At 36.4% G+C, this 19,916-nt stretch overlaps 1 pseudogene; it reads left to right on the top strand.

Moving 5' to 3' along the window:
• The first annotated feature begins 574 nt into the window (after window positions 1–574).
• LOC138841504 (SPRY domain-containing protein 7-like) overlaps window positions 575–19,916 on the top strand; it is a 38,651-nt pseudogene continuing 19,309 nt past the window's right edge.

Raw genomic sequence — 19,916 nt, 5'->3', positions numbered from 1 at the left:
AATACAGAATATAGAAATGAGATGAATGAGGATTCAAGGACATGTGGTTTCACAGTTGTTAATGGAGCCCCTCTGAGTAAAAAAGATTTGACAATCTTCTGGGGAAGACTGGATGATGCATCCCAAACATAGGACTGCATCCTTGTTGCAGAAACACGACTGTCAATGCATTTGAAAATGAAATTCCATTGTTTATATAATGGATGACATTTAGATGATATGAGATAACTCTGATGGCCGGAGTGATTCTAAACCCAACAGCAAGTGCTCCTACAAGAGGGAGGAGACACCTGCAGCCTAGGGGCCGGGGTACCCTGGGCGGCCACCCGAAGCTGAAAGAGGCCAGACATGAAGTCCCACGGAGTCCCCAACAGCACAACCTTCACAGCACCCTATTCCACCCCTGCAAAACGAAACGTCTGCATTTTCAGTCTACCCATTCTGAAGCCACTGGTGAAGGACACAGAGGAAATGCTATCGTGCTTTGATAAAACACAAAAAGAGTAATCAGTAAGGTATCAGGCAGTTCGTTGAATAATTGAGACAGCTGGTGGACAGGAAACAATAGGCGTTGATGGAGAGACGCTTCCATGCAAAAGGAGCCCTACTCCGTGAGCTGAATTATCCAGACAGGAGGCAATGGAGCCCCAACCAAGCCGTCCAGCAACACGAGACCCACTCTGCACTGGAAGCAGCGACCATCACCGATCCACAGACCCAAGGCGAGGAGGCAGGTGATGGTGAGGGAATACAAAATGAAGTCTGCATAGACTGAGAATATTAAATGAATCTATCTTGCCTTCTGCATGATGAAAAACCAGAGCTAGGTAATAATTCGGTGTCAATTCCCCAAGCGGATATTTATCGAATCATTATTATAAATGATACCTGGTTTGTACCCTTCTTCGATCTGAAATTGAAACCAGTCTAATTGGAAATGTGTAAATCTAGTTAAGGCTGCTTTCTATGTTGTCAGACATCCCCATTTATTATAAATAAAAGTAGAATAAACATAATATATTTTGCGGAATTGGCTTATAGAGCAATCTCTAGAGATAATCAGGGAGATGGACGATTTGAATCGAATTTTAAATCACATTACCATCCTATTACTTGTACTTTAAACTTGTAGTAATATTATTTCAGGTCAAAACAAGTCTCTGAGGTGATGGGAAGCTAGGTGCATGCCGCGACTCCTATGTCGAATGGAGCCACTCAGAGGATGGAAGAATCACTACTTGAGCCCAGCTTAAACAAAAATTTCACTAGGCCCCATATCAACCAGAGACATGCACCGTTCATCCCAGCTACAGTGTGAGATGCAGCTCAAAAATGACTAGAGATAAAGGGCTGGAGGACTGGCCTAGCCAAAAGATTTGCTCCAAGTTCAATTCTCAGTGCTGGTCCAAATAGGAGGATGAATAGGTTCTTTTTAATATTTCAAAATCACAGTGATGGGGTTCTCAATCACTAAGAAATTAGAAATTTGTACTTATTTACAAAATCATTAATGAATGAAACTACAGAATTGTGAAAAATAGACACAACGTGTATTTATTTGGTTAGGTGCCACAATAGCAATCAGAATATCTGGAAGTTAGCTCCATCTGCCATCATTGTGATTGCTCAATTCCAACAATTTCTTGTGTTACTTTAGGAAAAATGGGAATTTATTTATTGATGTTTTCAAAAGATTCCTAGGAGACTCTCACATAGCATTCATGCCTCCTTACTTCTGTCTCTATTTTTTCATTATCAACCCCAGTATCATTTAACTATATAAAGGGATGACTATAAGTAATTCTTTCAAGCTCATGAGAGAAGCCATGGAAACATACTTCCAATACACCAGATTTGGGTTAAATCAAGGTAAGCTTAGACAGTGCAAATCATCCAGAGGCACCCAGATCCATAGCCTGACCATTGCAAAAGCCAAAGTTTCTCCATGTATAATGTGGCAGACCTCCAAAGCAATTCTGCCAATGTATGTGATCAGTCTTTTTAAGAGAAAAATATTTAGTGGATAGTTAAGGTGGATAAACTGTCTGTAATTGTTTTTTTTAGAGCAACCTTCTCTTTCTGCAATCAAGGAGCAGTGAGATATTGCTTTATTCATTGTTTGCCTTAGTGATTTAGATGAATGGCTAACCCTATTGAGAAAACTGAATGAACTGGCCTCACTGGGAAGAGCCACAAATGTTCCCAGTAGCTCTGAATCTGTTTTTGGGAAGTGATGAATCCAACACTAGCCAGATACTGCCTCCCAGGGCAGAAAACAGTCTGTGTTCAAAGACAAGAAATGTTGCAGAATGGGCCACTTCATAACTATTACAGCTGCAAGTCGCTGTTTGCCAATAATGTAGCATATACTACATTTCTTAAGTATGACTTTTTCTATGGAAACATTTTGTGATGGTAAGGTAAAGTAGAGAGGGAGAAAGAAGGATGGAAAATGAATAGTTCTGAGTACTTTGTGACTATGTGTGCAGATGACATAAAGAATCTCAATGCAAGCTGTTGATTAACAGGGTGATGAGAATGCGAAAAGTAAGGGGACAGATACTCTAATTAAAATATATTAACATCTGAAATACTATAGTAAAACTTCCTGAAATGATTAATACATATTAAAAATAAATGAAGGACAGAAAAGTATAACAGGCCCTGTTGGAGATGAGGTATAAGCAGAAGAGCAGAGGCTGAATAGAGAGGACAGCTCATAGTGCGTGTTGGCCAAAACACTTCACAATCTTATATATGAACATAGAGCAATTTCACTTGCTGAAAATTTTTATTTATATACCTATGCATTTTTGTCAGTCATGGGGCTTGAACTCTGGGCCTGGGCACTGTCCCTCAGCTCTTCAATTTAAGGCTAGTGCTCCTACCACTTGAGCCACAACACCACTTCTGGCTTTTTCTGCTTATGTGGTGCTGAGGAATCGAACCCAGGACCTCAGGCATGCAAGGCAAGCACTCTACCACTGAGCCACCTTCCCAGCCCACTTGCTGAAAGTTAGAAAGGTAGGAGGTAGCGAGAGAGTCTGATAAGGATGCATGGTAGTATGTATGCAAATGCCATAACAAAACCCACCCCCTTTTACAACTAATGAACACTAATAAACAAGCTTTAAAATGTTTGAAGGGTTAGTGATACTGCTTGATTTGTTAACAGTTTTTATGCAATAAATTCAGATGACAAGTTAAATATGTAAATCACATACTTAAAAGAACTTTTTAATATTAAATTAGCATTTAAACATCATAGTTCAAGTTGATAGAAATGATCAAAATAGCTAGGTATTGTTGGTTCATACCTTCATTTCTAGCTAGTCAGGAGGCTGAGACCTAGAGATTGCAGTTCAAATCCAGCCTGCGGCAGAAAAGTCTGTGAAAGTTTTTAATTAATAGAAATTGGATAGAGTTAGGCTCAAGTGTTAGAGTACTATGAATAAGCAAGAGCCAAGGCAATGAGTTCAAGCCTAGGATTAGCAATATATTAATAATAAAATGATAAATCCAGGATTGTAATCTTTTTTATTTTCAGTTGAAATTTTCTTCTACCTCCTCCTCCCCCTTCCTCCTCCCCACCCTTCCTCCTCCCCCCCTTCCTCCTCCCCCCTTCCTCCTCCCCCCTCCTCCTCCCCTCCCTCCTCCTCCTCCCTCCTCCTCCTCCCCCCTCCTCCTCCCCTCCTCCTCCCTCCTCCTCCTCCTCCTCCTCCTCCTCCTCCTCCACCTCCCTCCTCCTCCTCCCTCCTCCTCCCTCTCCTCCTCCTTCCTCCTCCCTCCTCCTCTCCTCCTCCTCCTCCTCTCCTTCTCTCTTCTTCTTCTTCTTCTTCTTCTTCTTCTTCTTCTTCTTTTCCTCCTCGTCCTCTCATATTATTAGTTATTCAAGTATTTCACTTTCAACATGTCCATTCATGTGTATAATGAATCTTCATCAGTTTAAACTCTTCCATAATTCTCTTACCTGCACCATATTTCCAATCTCCACAAATCAATTCAGTTCCATTTTCACATGTGTAAATTGAGTATTATGCTTGTATTTACCCACAAATCCACTTTCTTTTTTTTTAAATTTTATGTCAAGATTATATACAGAGGGGTTCACGGTTGCATGCAGAAGGTAATGAGTACATTTCTTGTTGAACATTGTTACCCCCTCCTTCATTTTTCTCCCACTTTTCCTTCCCCCTCGAACTTTCCCCAAGTTTTAATGTTCATTTCCAACATATTTCCAACAATGCTGTTGCATTGGTTTACCCTATTTCCTTTCACTTCACTTTCTTTTCATCGCCTCTTTCATTATCATTCTCAACCAAGACATGTTCTCCACTTAATGTTATTTCTTTGGTTAAGCTATCTGTTAGTTATTCAATGGGAGTTACATCATTGAGACTAACTAAAGATCTTGTAGCAGCTGCGAATCATCAAGTTTTGGACTTTTCTTTGTTGGAAAATTCTTCAATGTTTTTTCACTCACATTAATTTTTATATCTCTATTTAAATAGTAATTTCAAATGTTCATATGTCATTGTTGGCCCAATGGTGATTTATTTCATTAACAATGCCTTGATATTTCCTTCTGTCAAATATACACATTTTCCAGAATCACACAAGTATTAAATTATTATATCTGTATGCCATATGTCCGATTATTTTAAGAGAATCAGGTTTTCCTTGGACTATGTTAAAAGTTACCATGACATCAGGCTGAAATAAACACATTTTTTAAATGCAAAGCAAATTATAAAATACTGAAGTAATTTTCTAAATTAAAATTGCTTCTAAGAGCTAGTAAAATGGCTACTAAAATGATCTATTTTTGGAAAATTTTTTATATGCATTTAACAACATATTTACATAAAGAACAAAGTGAGCTAATATAGAAAAACATGTAAAAGGGGGAAAAATTTACTTTTTTCACTTTGCCAATGTATAAGTCATCTTGAGGGTAGAAACCCTGGAAGTATCAACATAAACTGAGCTAGGAGGAATCTCCAGCCATCTGAGTAATTCTCTTTCTCTAGATCTGAAGAAAGCCCTAGAGTAAGATGATGGAGATGTGTGTGCTGATGCAATGTTGCAGACTTATTTAATTCTTTTTTGTTTGCCCTCAGAGAATAGACTGATTAAATCCCTTCATTTCCATTAATCACTTCACATCAGAGCTTCTGTTCTTTCTGGGCTGCATTGATTGTCAAGTCTGTCTAATAACATATCTTCTGCTTGTTGTGTCAGCATGTCAGATGGGATGAGTACATTATCAAGTGAAATATGTTCTCTTAAAAATCTCCTCTATTCCAATACCTTATCCTCAGGCACAATATCCCCTTTTCTCAAGAAGAAAATGGTCCAAAACTCCCCCTGGATATTTGATATTCATATATGCCTATGATAATATTTAACATGCAATGTGTACTGTCATGACTAACAATCATTTCTGATATATATCTTAGCAGTCTCAGTCTGTACAGTTTTATCTTATGGCATTGACGCTGTATTATTCTGTAAGATGAGGATTGTTGGAAGGCAGGTGCAGTGATACCATAACAACTGATCTGGTAACTGATGTGTGTACTCAGTGTCTGACAGGGGTGTTGGCATTCAGCGTGGATGTACTCAGCCAGGCATGTCCCCAACCAGGTGGGACTGATCATCCCACAAAATTTCTCCATGATCTCAGTACAAACACAAGTTAAACTTTGTTAAGTCGTTTATTTCTGGAGTTTTCTATTTACTATTTTTGAGCCACAAGTTGACCAACATAACTGAAACTACAGAAATTGAAACCATAGATACAGGGCCATGTGTGGTGGCTCATGTTGCTACTCTTTGACTTAGAAGCTAGAAATTGGGCAAATCTCATTTAGGGGCCACGGCCCCACTAAGAAATCTGAGATTGCATCTCAACTAATACGTCAGGAATTGTAGCATGTAATCGTAGCAACACAGAGCGTATAGGAAGAAGGATCAGACTCTGAGCAAAAACTTGGGCAAAAATGCGACATTATATTTAAAAATAAGAGAGAGGAAGAAAGAAAGAAAGAAAGAAAGAAAGAAAGAAAGAAAGAAAGAAAGAAAGAAAGAAAGAAAGAAAGAAAGAAAGAAAGAAAGAAAGAAGGAAAGAAAGAAAGAAAGAAAGAAAGAAAGAAAGAAAGAAAGAAAGAAAGAAAGAAAGAAAGTAAGGAAGAAAGGAAGAAAGGAAGAAAGGAAGGAAGGAAGGAAGGAAGGAAGGAAGGAAAGAAAGAAAGAAAGAAAGAAAGAAAGAAAGAAAGAAAGAAAGAAAGAAAGAAAGAAAGAAAGAAAGAAAGAGGGAGGGATGGGGAAGGTAGGGGAAGAGAAGGTAGGGAAGGGTGGGAAGGGAAGGGAAGGGAAGGGATGGGCTAGATTTGTTGCTCAAGTGCTGAGCTCTTGCCTAAAAGAACAAAGTCCTGAGTTCATACAAAATAAAAGTGGTGGGCCTAATGGTGAACAAATGGGCAGTGATACTCACTGGATACTATATGGAAGTGAACTATACAGCTTGAAATACACGGCTTGTGAGTGAGATACGAAGGAAAAATTGGGAGAGAGCAAAGGAATGGGTGACATTGTTCAAAAAGAAATGTACTCATTATCTAACTTATGTAACCGTAAACCTCCTGTACATTGCCTTTGCAATATCTATATCTATATCTATATATATTTGGTCACAGGCCTTGGACTATGGGCCTGGGTGCTATCCCTCAGCTCTTCAGCTCTAGGCTAGCGCCCTACTACTTGAGCCACAGCACCACTTCCAGTTTTCTGAGTAGTTTATTGGAGATAAGAGTCTCACAGACTTTCTAGCCTGGGCTTGCTTTGAACCGTGATCCTCAGATCTCAGCCTCCAGAGTAGCTAGGATTAAAGGCATGAGCCACCAGCACCCCACTTCAATAAATAATTTCTTTAATGGAAAAACTTCCATACTACAAAAATTTAAAAACATAACAAACATAAAACCAGAGATAAGTGGAGACAACCATATGTAAATCTCGACAGCCAGCAGTTGCATAGTGCAGTACATTAGGGTACCACAATAATAATTTATTTTGGATTGACATTTCCCTCACCTGCTGAGTAGATTTTATATCTGTTCCAATATTTCAACACACAATTCTGTAAGTCCCACCTTCTGGATAACATATCTTCCAATTCTTTCCTTCATATATGGCAGCCATGATTTGGGGTTTACAATTTCAAACGTTGTTGTTGTTGCTGTTATTAATTTAATGTAAGTTAGTAATAATGTTCCAAATGCTATCTAAAATGTTATCTAGCTGAGCACAGGTGGCTCATACTTATAATCCTAGCTACTCAGCAGGCTGAGATCTAAGGATCACAGTTCAAAGCCAGCTTGAGCAGGAAAGTCCTTGAGACTCTTATCTCCAATAAACTACTCAGAAAAAGCTGAAAGTGGTGATATAGTGCAAGTAGCAGACTTCTAGTGTTGAGCAAAATAAGCTTAAGGACAATGCCCAGGACCTGCAAAGCCCAGGACCTGCAAAAAGAAAGTTATCTAAAATGCTTACTGATGATACTTTCCTCTCATCCTTTCCAATTTTTCTAAAAGGCCCATCTCCTGTGACAAGGAGGTGTCAGAAACATCATGGCTTCCCAACAATGCTCTTCCAGGATGTAGAGATGTAGAAACAGCCTGTATCAAGGAAACCAGAGTCTTCAAACAACCATGGAGGATGAACTATCAACTAGAATTCCTGAGAAATGGATGAATACACTCCAGATAAGGAGGGACAATACAATTGTTTCACTGTAGACACTGTGTTGGTGTCTATTAAATAAATGCATTTTGTCTCATCCTAGATCTGCCATTTCCTGTGCCACCATTGATTATGAATGGCTTATGTTGAATTTGAATGTGCATTCAGTGTTTTATGACAAGTTCCAATTGTTTTTCTGCCTTGTCTTTCAATGTCAAAATACATACTCTAAAGCCCAATCAGTGGAGGGAAGAGATACCCTTGCATAGTGTCTGAGGACCCAGTTCTACCTGCAGAGGAGTGTGGTAAAAGCTTTATTTACATAATTTAATGGTGAAGTATGTGTTGTGTGTATGTGTGTGTGCGCGTGTGTGCGTGTGTGTGCGTGTGTGTGTGTGTGTGTGTGTGTGTGTGTGTGTGTGTGTGTGATGGGATATGTAGTCTGTTGTCCTACAGTTTCCTAAAATTTGTTGATTATGATAAATTATCTAAGTATTTAATTTAGCATTTATGGTCAATCAATGTACATTTTAACCAACTGTATAGATTAACTCCTACACATTCTGAATAAGATTGAGATGTCTGGAGTTTTCAATGTCTGCCACATGTCTTCAAGATCTACACTAGGACTTGTTTATATCGCTGTGACTGACATTCGTGACAATGGCTGGATTTATAGGAGAAGGATTTTTAAGCTCTGTTGTGGAAGGAGATCAGTCAGAAACATCCTTCAGGCCACTGGGCATTGTGCTCAGCCACATGAAAGAGCTATCACCAAATGCTGGCTAGATGTCAGAGTCAGCCATCAGGGACAATGAAGTATATATTACATAAAATATTGGTTAAGAGAGGGTGATCCCAGGGTCCTCTAATAAACTATTAAAACACTTTCTTTATATATTCCTTTATATATGACATTAGTGAGTGCAGAAAAAAGAGCTCTCTTGTTTCCATATCTTTGAGTTCATTTATATATATATATATATATATATATATATATATATATATGCACACACATATATGCATATACACACACACACACACACACATATATATATATATATATATATATATATATATATATATAGAGAGAGAGAGAGAGAGAGAGAGAGAGAGAGAGAGAGAGAGAGAGAGAGAGAGAGAGAGAGAGAGAGAGAATAGGTATTATACCTTTTCGGTTTTCTCCTAAGAATATCTTCTTTTGGTTTCACTATGTATGAGTGTCGATCTCACCTTTAGAAAAGTATTTTGGGTGATTCTGTCTTGCGTTTGTATGGTATATTTGAGTGCATATCTTCAGAACCTGAGGGAAAAGGGTAAAGAAGTGGAGCAGTGCAGCTCACTAGACAATGATGAATGTGAACTATACAACTCATGGGTGGAGACGGGAGGGAGGGACTGGGAGAGAATGAGGGAGCAGAAGACACTGTATGGAAGGAAATGTACTCATTACCTGACTCATTTAATTGTAATCCCTCTGTATATCACCTTTATAATAACAACAAAGTAAATAATATGAAAAGAATGTAACAGATTTCCCTGTAAAAGCCCCAGACTGGAAAAAATCCAGATGTGAGACCACACAGTGAATTGTTATAGAACAATAAAGATTCACCACATGGGTGAATTTCAGAAATATACTGATTACAGTAGTCATCCATAAAAATACATATTATAATTTTATCATATCAGGTACTCTAGAAAGCATAAATCTAGTGACAGGAGCACATCAGTTATTATCCTCTGGTTGGGAAAGATACCTGTAAAATTTTTTAGGATGGTTAAATGCTGAACATTTTGATTGTGGATGGTTACCTGAGTATGCCATTTTATGTAAGCACCTTCATTTCACATAAAAAATAATAATGCAGAAAAGCTTACACAAAACAAAGTCATGATTGGGTGATTAGTTATTTTAAGAGAGAAAGGGACTGTGATTGGAGACCCTCAGACATACTCAGATTCTAGGAACAACAGAAGGGTTTTTTAATACAGACAGCTCTTTATTATTTTGCTCCAACCACTCCTGTCACCATGTAGGACTTTGGGCACACACATTCTCAGTAGGCTAAACAAAAGTCAACTGTGCATCTATCTGTGAACACAGCTTTCCCATCATCAAAAGCAACACTCCTTTAATGCTTAGCTTCATCCAGTTTCATACAATGCCCCAGTAAGAACAGGATCATCTCATTTAAACTGATTGACTGATGAAAGGTAAGAGATACAAGTAGTATTAGGAGTTAGTGAAAACCTAGAGTGAGAGAACTGATCGAAGATAATGGCGACTGAGTGTAAAGATCTCGAGGAGGTGACAGTGAGAAGTTATCAGTAATACAAATACTGTTTAGCTTTAAGTGGTTGGTTATAGTAAAATGCTCATAATTTTCATTGCCTCAAAATTAAGAAGTGGCAAAGAGTGACGTGAGAATCTGTCAAGATCATTATTTACTGGAAATTTAACAGTGATATCTGCATAGCAAATAGACCCAAAGCTCTTTTCTCCCATCACCTAAATGTGGATGAAAAAAAAAAAGAAAAAAGGAAAGGAAACAAAGAACGAAAGAGGGGAGGGAAGATAATAAGAAAGAGAGAGAAAGAAGAAAACAAATGGGTGTTTCCAAAACTAAAATGCAGTAATAGAAGGTTTAAAATGGTGGATGATTGAGTATTTGGCATTTGATAATTAAAATAACATGCCAAGTCCCATTTTCCCAGAGCAAAAAGCATTAAGTATTATGCCTCATATATGTTTTACTTTTCAAGAGGTAAATTGATCACAATTTTATTAAAAGAATTACATTGGTCAAAATAGCTTCATGAGTAGTAAAAATAATGATGTATCAGGATCATCATCTTTTTCTGCCAATGTAAAAATAAATAAGATCTACAGAACTCTATTGAACATAAATTGTAATGATTAAAAAGGGAGAAAATGTGATGTTCTTGAACAGATTTTGACTTCTACCTAAGAGTTGCATTAATTGAGTTGCATCCAACGAAGAGGAGCAAGAACATGAAATCACTGGGTGGCCCTCATACTTAAAATCAGCTATAATTTTACATTAGTTTCTACAAGTAATTTTGCAAGCCTAAAGTTGGGTTTAATGTAAAGTCATAGCTATAATATATTTGTGGAAAGTTTTACGTTTTATAATCAGAATTGAGGGCACTAATGGGTCCTGGAATACTGGCAGATTCACTGTTCCATAACCAGAGATAACGTGAGGGTTTATGTTTAGGAAATAGTAACAGGTTCACTGATCTTGCTCATCAAAAAATAGAGCTGCCATCTCGTAAACACGTGAGAAGGCTTCTATGAGAATGGGATGTCTTGGGAGCTTCCACAGCTCTTAATGGCTTTGCCAGGGTAAGAAATTAAATATTCTAAAATTTACAGTTTCTTATATAATGGACATTTGCATTTTATCAAGAACTGAAGGAGAGTGTGTGGGAGTGAATGAGATGGACCAAGAGTAGGCACAGGAAGATGCAAATATCCTATAGATCAGTGGCAGCACTGTTCACTTTTGGAGATAAAAGATGCCACAGGTTCCACTGTGTGATTCCCTGGCAAGTTTCCCAGTGTTAGACTCAATCCCTGGCCCTGCTGGCTTCCAGCTTCTCTACCGGATAAGGCGGTGTGACTATTAGAATGCTCTGAGGTCCTGGGAAATAGTTTGATAAGGATGTGCTGTGTCTTGGCAGATAGAAATGTTTAGATAGATATTTGCCTTGGAGATCTGATATATAAGCAATAGCTTTGATTTGAAACCAATTTGGAGCCATCCTGAGAAGATGTTATTTATAGAAGAGAAAACAGAATCACACATCAGCTAGAACAATAATGGAAATAAAGGAGATTTTCTTGTTTTTATGGAAGTACTGAGCTTTGCCCTCAAGACCTAACTCTTCCACCACACATACTATTTTTGAAGTTTTAACTTCAGCACCTCCAGAGCGGTATCAGTAACAAGAGTCAGTTAGCGGTCTCAAGATGTTTTTCTTCCCCTTACACAAGTGACTTTTTAGCAACTGAATAAAACACTAAGCACATAATTGTAATGTCTGGAAAATTATACATAGCAATGCAACATAGTTTAAAAAATGCAAGAGAGATAATGACAGTAAGTTACGTTGGAATACAAAAATAGCATGGCACCTTGACTTCACAGGAAGAAATGAAGTGAATCACTAGATTACAGTGAACTCTGACTTTTTTCTTCTTAAACTTCTTAAAAAGATATAAATGAACAATGAAAAATACAGTCATCATATCCAACGTACATGAATGAGGGAACCAGAACTGAAGAGGCTGCATGGAATAGGAAAGATGGGAGAGACTGATTACAGGGGTGAAACTGATCAACATAGACTACATTCATGAATGGAGCCATTGAATTGAATCTACTTGAAGCACTTCTAATAGATAATAGTGAATCAATTATATATAATTCATATTGATATTAATTCACTGCTTGTTACCAAGAATTAGACATTCTTAAATATAATGTGTATAATAGTAATCACAAAAGAAAGTTTTGAATTTACACATGCATAAAATTTCTCTACTTTATATTCATTATAGAAATAATACATAATATGACAATATATTTTATGATACATTATATTACTTATATATTATTTATACACTTTATTAAGAAGTTAGTACAAATCTCATTAAGAAATTAACTGAATTAAATATTACAATAAAATATGTCTCAGCGAACTTATAAAATGCAAGAGGGGAAGAATGCAGTTAAAAGATGACTTAATAAATAATGCAGATGTCATATCAAAAGAGCAGATGCAAAACCAATCATACAAAGATAGTTTTCAATTTTCTAAACAATGAGGAAAAAGCACAAATTATCAGTCAGTTACTAATTTGTCATATTGATTACAAAACAATGATTCAACTATTTATTGTCTACAGGAGATGGTTTAGTTCCAAGGCAAAGAAGTATGTTAATTTAATAAAATGAAAGGGTGAACAGATCCACAGTGTGACCAAATGCCACAGAATTACAGTTACACCTATAGGAAAACCTGAGGAAATAGATTTTAATGTAAAATATATTATTAAAATAAATATCAATAGTTAATAGTCATAAAGAAGTCAAAAGGTCATGTTTGCACCTAATAAAATAATGATAAATTATGTAAACCATAAACTGACACAAGTGAGGTATATACAAGTAAATTTATAAAGTTAATGCTTTAAATAACTCACTTTTACTTTCATTTTTGAAAATTATTTTATCTTGTTTTGAAAACACAATTCACAACAAATACACAAAACATCTGTTCTTGTGAGACCTCAAATAACTCACTTTTAATAAAAAAGGTGAAGATCTTCAAAAAACATTAGGAAATAGTGGAGTAACTACTACAAATCTAGATCTAACATATTTGTACAACATACTCAACCAAGTAGTACCAGCTTACATAATGTTATAAGAATATTCCATCTTGTTACTGGCAATAAATGAAAATTGGAAATCCTTAATTAATTGTTCCTGTGGCAGGAAGATTGGTTAAAAGCGCAGTGTATTTCCTGAACTTGAAGCGAATTAAAGCCACCCATTTGATGAAGCAAATTTTCTACAAAGTCTGTCAGAGTCATCACATTTCTCAAATATCACCATCAGTAAAGGGAGAGAATGTGGTGATTGTATAGAAGCAGAGGAAGCCTCAAAAGACTCCTTCCAGTCTTCAGTCCTGCATTTGGGAGGGAAGGGTTTGTCTCTGTAAATGAACTAAAGCAGAAAATCTCACTGCCCAAGGAAAGTATATAATTAAACTTGCAATGTAATTGTGTAATTATTTTAGTTATGGTAAATGTTCTTTTTCTCTGGGAGTTGGACTTCATTTGAATTCACAGGGAGATCTTCTAAATTAATAAACTGTAGATGTCTTGTTCAATAATGAGGTAAATTGGGTACAATATAATTCAAATTAGCATGGCAATATTTCCAGGGTTTATCTGGGATTCACCAAGAAAGATGTCTCATCCTTTTAGAACTAATTTGCTGTATGTGAGAAGTTAATCTCATATGTCTTCTGCAGTATATCTTTACACAATCAGTTATTCTCCTATGAACAAAGGATACTGTGTCTGAAAAGATTTCTGTAGTCACTCTCATATACCAAGAGCAGAGCAGCTGTGCATGAATAATGTTCTTATAATAAATGCTATGAGAACTTACAACAAATTGTCAAGCACTATCTGCTAACAAAATAATTTATCCCCTTTAAATTTCTTAATTTATGTTGAGTAGTTACAAACCTAATTAATCCCTCTTAAGATTCCTGAATATATGAGACAATTTGATATGGGTCAATGATAAGGGCCTGAGATATATGTGAAACCCCTATTTTAAGTCCATAAATGAGTTGATTTACTGAGAAACAATGAGATGAGATCTAATTTAACATGTTATTTATGTAATTTATGTATTTTCATATGCATTTTAATTAACCTTATTGAGCTTTAGGAATAATAATCACCAATACCACTACCTTAATATCCACTAAATATGCAAACCAGAGTATATATTTTTTGAATTGACAAAAAGGATGGTTGAGTCATATCCCATATATTTTATCCTTCAGATGACTCAGAAAATTTTGGATTATGTAAAGGACAGCAGTTGAGAACTAGATAGCATTTCATAAATCTTTATAAGATATGCTTACTCTTTGACTATCCTGTCAGTGTTGAAGTCAAACATTTATACAATTCAATTTTCAATTAATAATGTACTCTCCATATTCCCAGTAATAAATTCAATTGTCATCTGTTTTTTATATTCCAAACAGAAATCAGTGTCAGGGGATTTTATGGGTTAAGAAATAAAGTCACAAGTGACAATTAGCAGGGTAAATTTTCGTAGAGGAGGAGTATAGAGAAAAAGTTCAGGGAATCTTTATAACAGATTGACATACTTGCAAGGAATATGAATAAAGTCCTCAAAAGAAGGAGATACTGTTGCCCTGCTCTTTACTTTCCTCCGAACAGAACATTTTAAATATAAAGATCTTAAAATGGAAATACTTTTATAAAATAAAATATAAAGTTTCACATCTTGATCAATGTCACCCCTTTCAACATCCATCTCTTCCTTCCCACCCTCTTCCTCACTCCTCTTCATTTTGTAGGATATCCAGGGGATTCTTGACTGCATTTTCCACTTCTCTTCATTCATCCACCCCTCTCCCCCTTGACTCCACCTCAAGTATCGAATTCCTGGTTTTTATTTTGTTCAAAATTAATTTTGCCTTTCTAAGAGATTACACTATTTGAATTCTCCCTTGAAGCTACTACATTTCAGTTAATACATTTACATACACTTACATACAATCTAGTGTATTTACACCTAAGTATATAAATAGCTTCCAAGTATAAGAGAAAATAGCATCCTTTCTCTGTCTTGACTTATTTCACTTAATAATTTCTTTATAAATGTTTCAATATCATTCATTCTTTCTAATGAATGAGTAAAATTGCATTGTATGTATGTATATACATATACATACATAGATATATATACATATATACATATATATACATACATACATCATATTTTCTTGATCCATTTGTCCATTGAGAGGCCTCTGGGAAGATTTCATTTTATATTTTTATTTCTTTTAGATGTGTGCATGAAAGATAGAGGGTGTGGTCTTTCCTCAATTACACTTTAAAAATAATATCTGAGATCTTAATGCTTGTTTCTAAATTCTGACAATGTGTGGAAATAAACCATTGAGATAATTATTATTGTACATATGGAGGAATTCCAAGGAGTCCAGGGAGGGCATAAAGAAATAAAGGAAGTATTCAAACAGTCCATATACAAAGCAGTTTCCCTCATAGACCTTGGATAGCTGTTTCCCACCAGTGTGACCTTAGTCAGTGTCTTCTGAGCGTTCAGGGTTGTTTTTTTTTTTTTATTGTAAAAATACTGTACAGAGGGGTTACAATTACATGCACAAGATAATGAGTACATTTCTTATCAAGCAATGTAGCCTCCTCCTTTGTTTCCCCTTCCCATCCCTTCCCATCCCCTCCTCCCCCTACCCAATCTCTCCACCCCCCCCCCACCAAAGTTGTAAAGTTCATTTTTCGGCATAACGTCTTGTACATCTCATTGTTGCAATGGGTCCACCTGTATCCATATCTAAATGATTTGTTTTTTCCCTTCCCCTCCACAAATTATACCAACATCAAATACAGTGAAAGCAGGGGTTATACTGTGGGGGAGGGACATACAAAACGACAAAGAAATCATCTTATAAATATGTTAGAAACAATCGCATGAAAGAAAAAAAACATTTGAATATTATCTTGAGGTTCATTTCCCTAACATCAACTTATCTGACCTTTTCTGCTTGACATATACTGGTTATTGCAAATAAGGGAAACCATGGGACCTATGTTTCTTTGGGCCTGGCTTACTTCACTTAATATAATTTTTTCCAAGCCTTTCCATTTCCTAACAAATGGGGCAATGACATTCTTTCTGATGGAGGCATAGAACTCCATTGTGTATATATACCACATTTTCTTGATCCATTCATCTACTGAGGGGCATCTGGGTTGGTTCCATATCTTAGCTATGGGTTTTCTGAATGTTTCTTGCACTAAGTGATGGCATCGGGAACTCCAGGATTGCATTCTTACTGGAGAGAGGGGAGAAGTTGCACACCTGCATCGCTGCGGGTCAAACCACCTTCAGGTGAATTTGTCTTGGAAGGATGTTAGCGTTGCGCCAATAATTCCCACAGAAGACAACAAACAAATAATGTCACAGATCTTGAATAATGTATATCACTGGAATCATTAACTATCAAAGCCTGAACACTCATTCTGAAGGACAAAAAGTTGCGTTATCATTCTAGAGAACTAGACCAACTGAGCATCACTTTTGACAATCCTGGTACATTTAGTTCAAATGCTTTACCTGAAGACCCTAGTATGCTATCATTATGCTATCATTATATACCTAATTATGCTATAATTATTCGTTTGTACCAGAAAGCAGACTAACTCGCTGAAAATCAAGGTTTTCTTCTTATTAGACGAATAGGGTTGCAGTGGAAAAGAGAGAAAACTTCATTGCATGTTTTCCGTTTGGGGGACTTATGGTTTGCGTTTGGTTGCTTTCTCCTCACAGTAATACTCGTCTAGTTCTTAGGAAATACGATTTGCCAGTGAGGAAAGGAAAATGTACCAGGATGTTTGTCGCAACTGGGCACCGAGGTGAATGGGCTCTGGTGCTTCCTGGCTTGACGGGACAGTTTCCACCCCCAGCACTGACAATACGGCTTTCTCATCCCTCAGGGACAGAGAAACCCATGTGTGGCAGCTCCGTGCTCTGTCTTCTTAGGTTTCGAGAATATTTTCAGAGGAGTTTCCAATACCGAGGTAGGGTTCCATCAACCTGCATCACTATGAACATCGATGTTCTATCATATCATATATATTTTCTTGACTGTAAAATACTTAGTACTGAGTTTATTCGTATAATCAGATGCATCCCATTGATATAGAAACACAAAACACTGAATTTTGCAGGAGATTTTTTTGGAGATGATAAAAGAAAACAAAATACATATTTTTAAATGCACATATTTTTGCATTGCAAATGGCAAGGTTTTCGAAAAAGAAGGACCCAGAACACAATAACAGCCCTCTGTTATGGCATTTTGTCTATGTAATACTATGGAATGAAAATGAAGAACATGTTAGTAAATGATTTGGTAATAAAATATGAAAATGCTAAAAAATATTTAATACACATGACATTGTTAAAGATGGTTGTTTCAGATAATAGCTGATAAAGCTTCTAAGATTTTTATCACTAGGAATATTTCGAAATATCCCAGTGCTGACAAATCAGTCATAATTGTCAGTTTTGATGTGACTATCGATGGAAAAATAAACATGTCATACTGCTTCAGAGAAGACTTGTATTGCCATGGCGGCAGTGTCACCGTCTAATGGGTTTATTCATTTATCCAGCAAAGATAATTGGCTGATGGCTGTGTAGCCTGTACTGTGCTTGCAGTTAGTACTGCTATGCTAGGCAAGGTGAAATCTACAACCCCATAAAGCATTCCACAGCAGCTCAGGCCGCACACATAAATAAATGACAGTCCATTCCAGTTCAAGGCACTGGCAAGATGCACGAATAAAAAATTAATGTGTAGAGGAGATCAAGAAAATAATAACAGGAGATTAAGAGTTACTGAGGAATTTTTTGAGAAGTTGAATATAAAGGAACATGTGACCTCAATAAAAAATAATAATGACCTGCATAACTAGGATACAAATTATAGTTCATATTCTACTTTCAAGTTTAAGTATATATGTATGTATGTATGTATGAAAGTATGTATTTGTTTGTTGTTCATTTATTTTGCTGAGATTATGATTTTGAACTCTGCTTTTTCAGTAGAGCCACACTTCCAGGCCTTTTGGCTTTTGCTATTTCCCACATAAGTAAGGTCTTGGTATGTTTGCTGAGCAGGTGTTGAGTCATGATACCCTTACCTTAGCTTCCCTTGACACTGGAATTACATATGTGAGCCATCAAGTCCAGCTGAGTCTTTTGAGACAAAGTCTTGCTGACCTTATTCCCTTGGGCTGATCAGTGAAATGGCAGCAGTTGTGACTTGATCCAGTATAATCGTTACTAGAACTTGACTTTCTGTTCTTTGACCCCTCTGCTTTCTGTTTTGTTTTTTGTTCATGTAATTTTTTCTTGGATGGCCAAAAAATACCTAGAAAAATATCCAAATCATACTGCAGTGGATTCCAGCTCACTCCACTCAGCATAGCTCTCAGAAGAAAGGACCCATAAGCCAGGCATGAGTGACTCACACCTAGAATCTAGTTACGTGGGGAAATGAGGATGGGTACTGCAGAAGGAAACACCATGGTCCATGTAAAAACCTGGGTCTGAAGGTGTCACTGGGCAATATTATGCCAGCTTAGCAAGCAAAAGGCTCTGAGTTCAAAATGCTTAGTACTACTGAAAAGAAAAAAAATATAGAAACCAGAACAAACACTAAGTGCCAATGATGACAAAAAAAAATTCAGAATCTAATAGCTGGCTGGAGGGAAGATAAATTAGTCCAACCATGATGGATATCAGTATGAAGGTTCCTCAGAAAATTAAAAATAGAACTTCCACATGTATAAACCATAGCACTTCTGGGCATATTTCCAATAGAATCAAAGTTAGTTTCATAATAAAGATACCTGCATACCTATGTATCGTAGCACCCTTACAAATTGCCAAATTATTAAACCACCCCAGATCTCCAATAAGAAATTAATGAAAAAGAAAATGCAGTGTTATACCCAATAGGGTTTTACATTTTAAAAAAGGTAATTATGTGGATTGCCTGCCCCTGAAAAAAGTGAAACTGGTAATCTCCAAGGTAAGTCAAATAAGCCAGTCTCACAAAGAAAAATATTGTTTCTCTCATATAGGGTATGCAGGGTGGGAAAAAAGACATAAAATAAAACAAGGGCATTTAGGGATGAGGGGAATGGGGTGGGAGGGTTATAGTTATAAGCAATTGAAGTGGAGAACATGATCAAAGTATATTATATGAATGTATGGAAATTTCATAAGAACTTTCTTTCCTTTGTACAGTTAATGAATACTAATAAAACTTCTAATGCATACTTGATAGCTAAAATGTGTACTTAATTATTGCTAGTGTATTACTTGAATTTTTTAAATTTGCATACTTATTCCCTAAAATAATGTATTTAAATTGCTCAAGATGTGTTCCATAAATGAGAACAGTAAAGTATACTTTAAATCACATAAATAATAATTTTAATTAAGAAGGTCATTGAAATAGAAGTTTATCTCCATCATCATTCCAAAATGTGTATATGAACTTGCCCTATGGGTAATGGATTTCAGCAGAAATCAATGCTTCCTTTGTTCTGTATTCACATTGCTTTTAGAGCACTTTGATATTATAGTCTATCTCCAAGGCTTATGACTTACAATGTTTAATACTGAATTGAATCAGGGAACAAATGATACATAACTAGTCATTTTTTCCAGTTTTGCACTTAGTTTAGGTGTACTGTTTTTACAATCAAGGATTTTCAATGTGGTACTTGCACCCAGTGTGATGCCACAGGA

The sequence above is a fragment of the Dipodomys merriami genome, unplaced genomic scaffold, assembly GCF_024711535.1.
Source record: "Dipodomys merriami isolate MVZ:Mamm:240054 unplaced genomic scaffold, mDipMer1.0.p SCAF_32, whole genome shotgun sequence".
NCBI lineage: Eukaryota > Metazoa > Chordata > Mammalia > Rodentia > Heteromyidae > Dipodomys > Dipodomys merriami.
The sequence above is the reverse complement of the archived record's forward strand: the minus strand, read 5'-3'. Positions and strand labels throughout refer to the sequence as shown.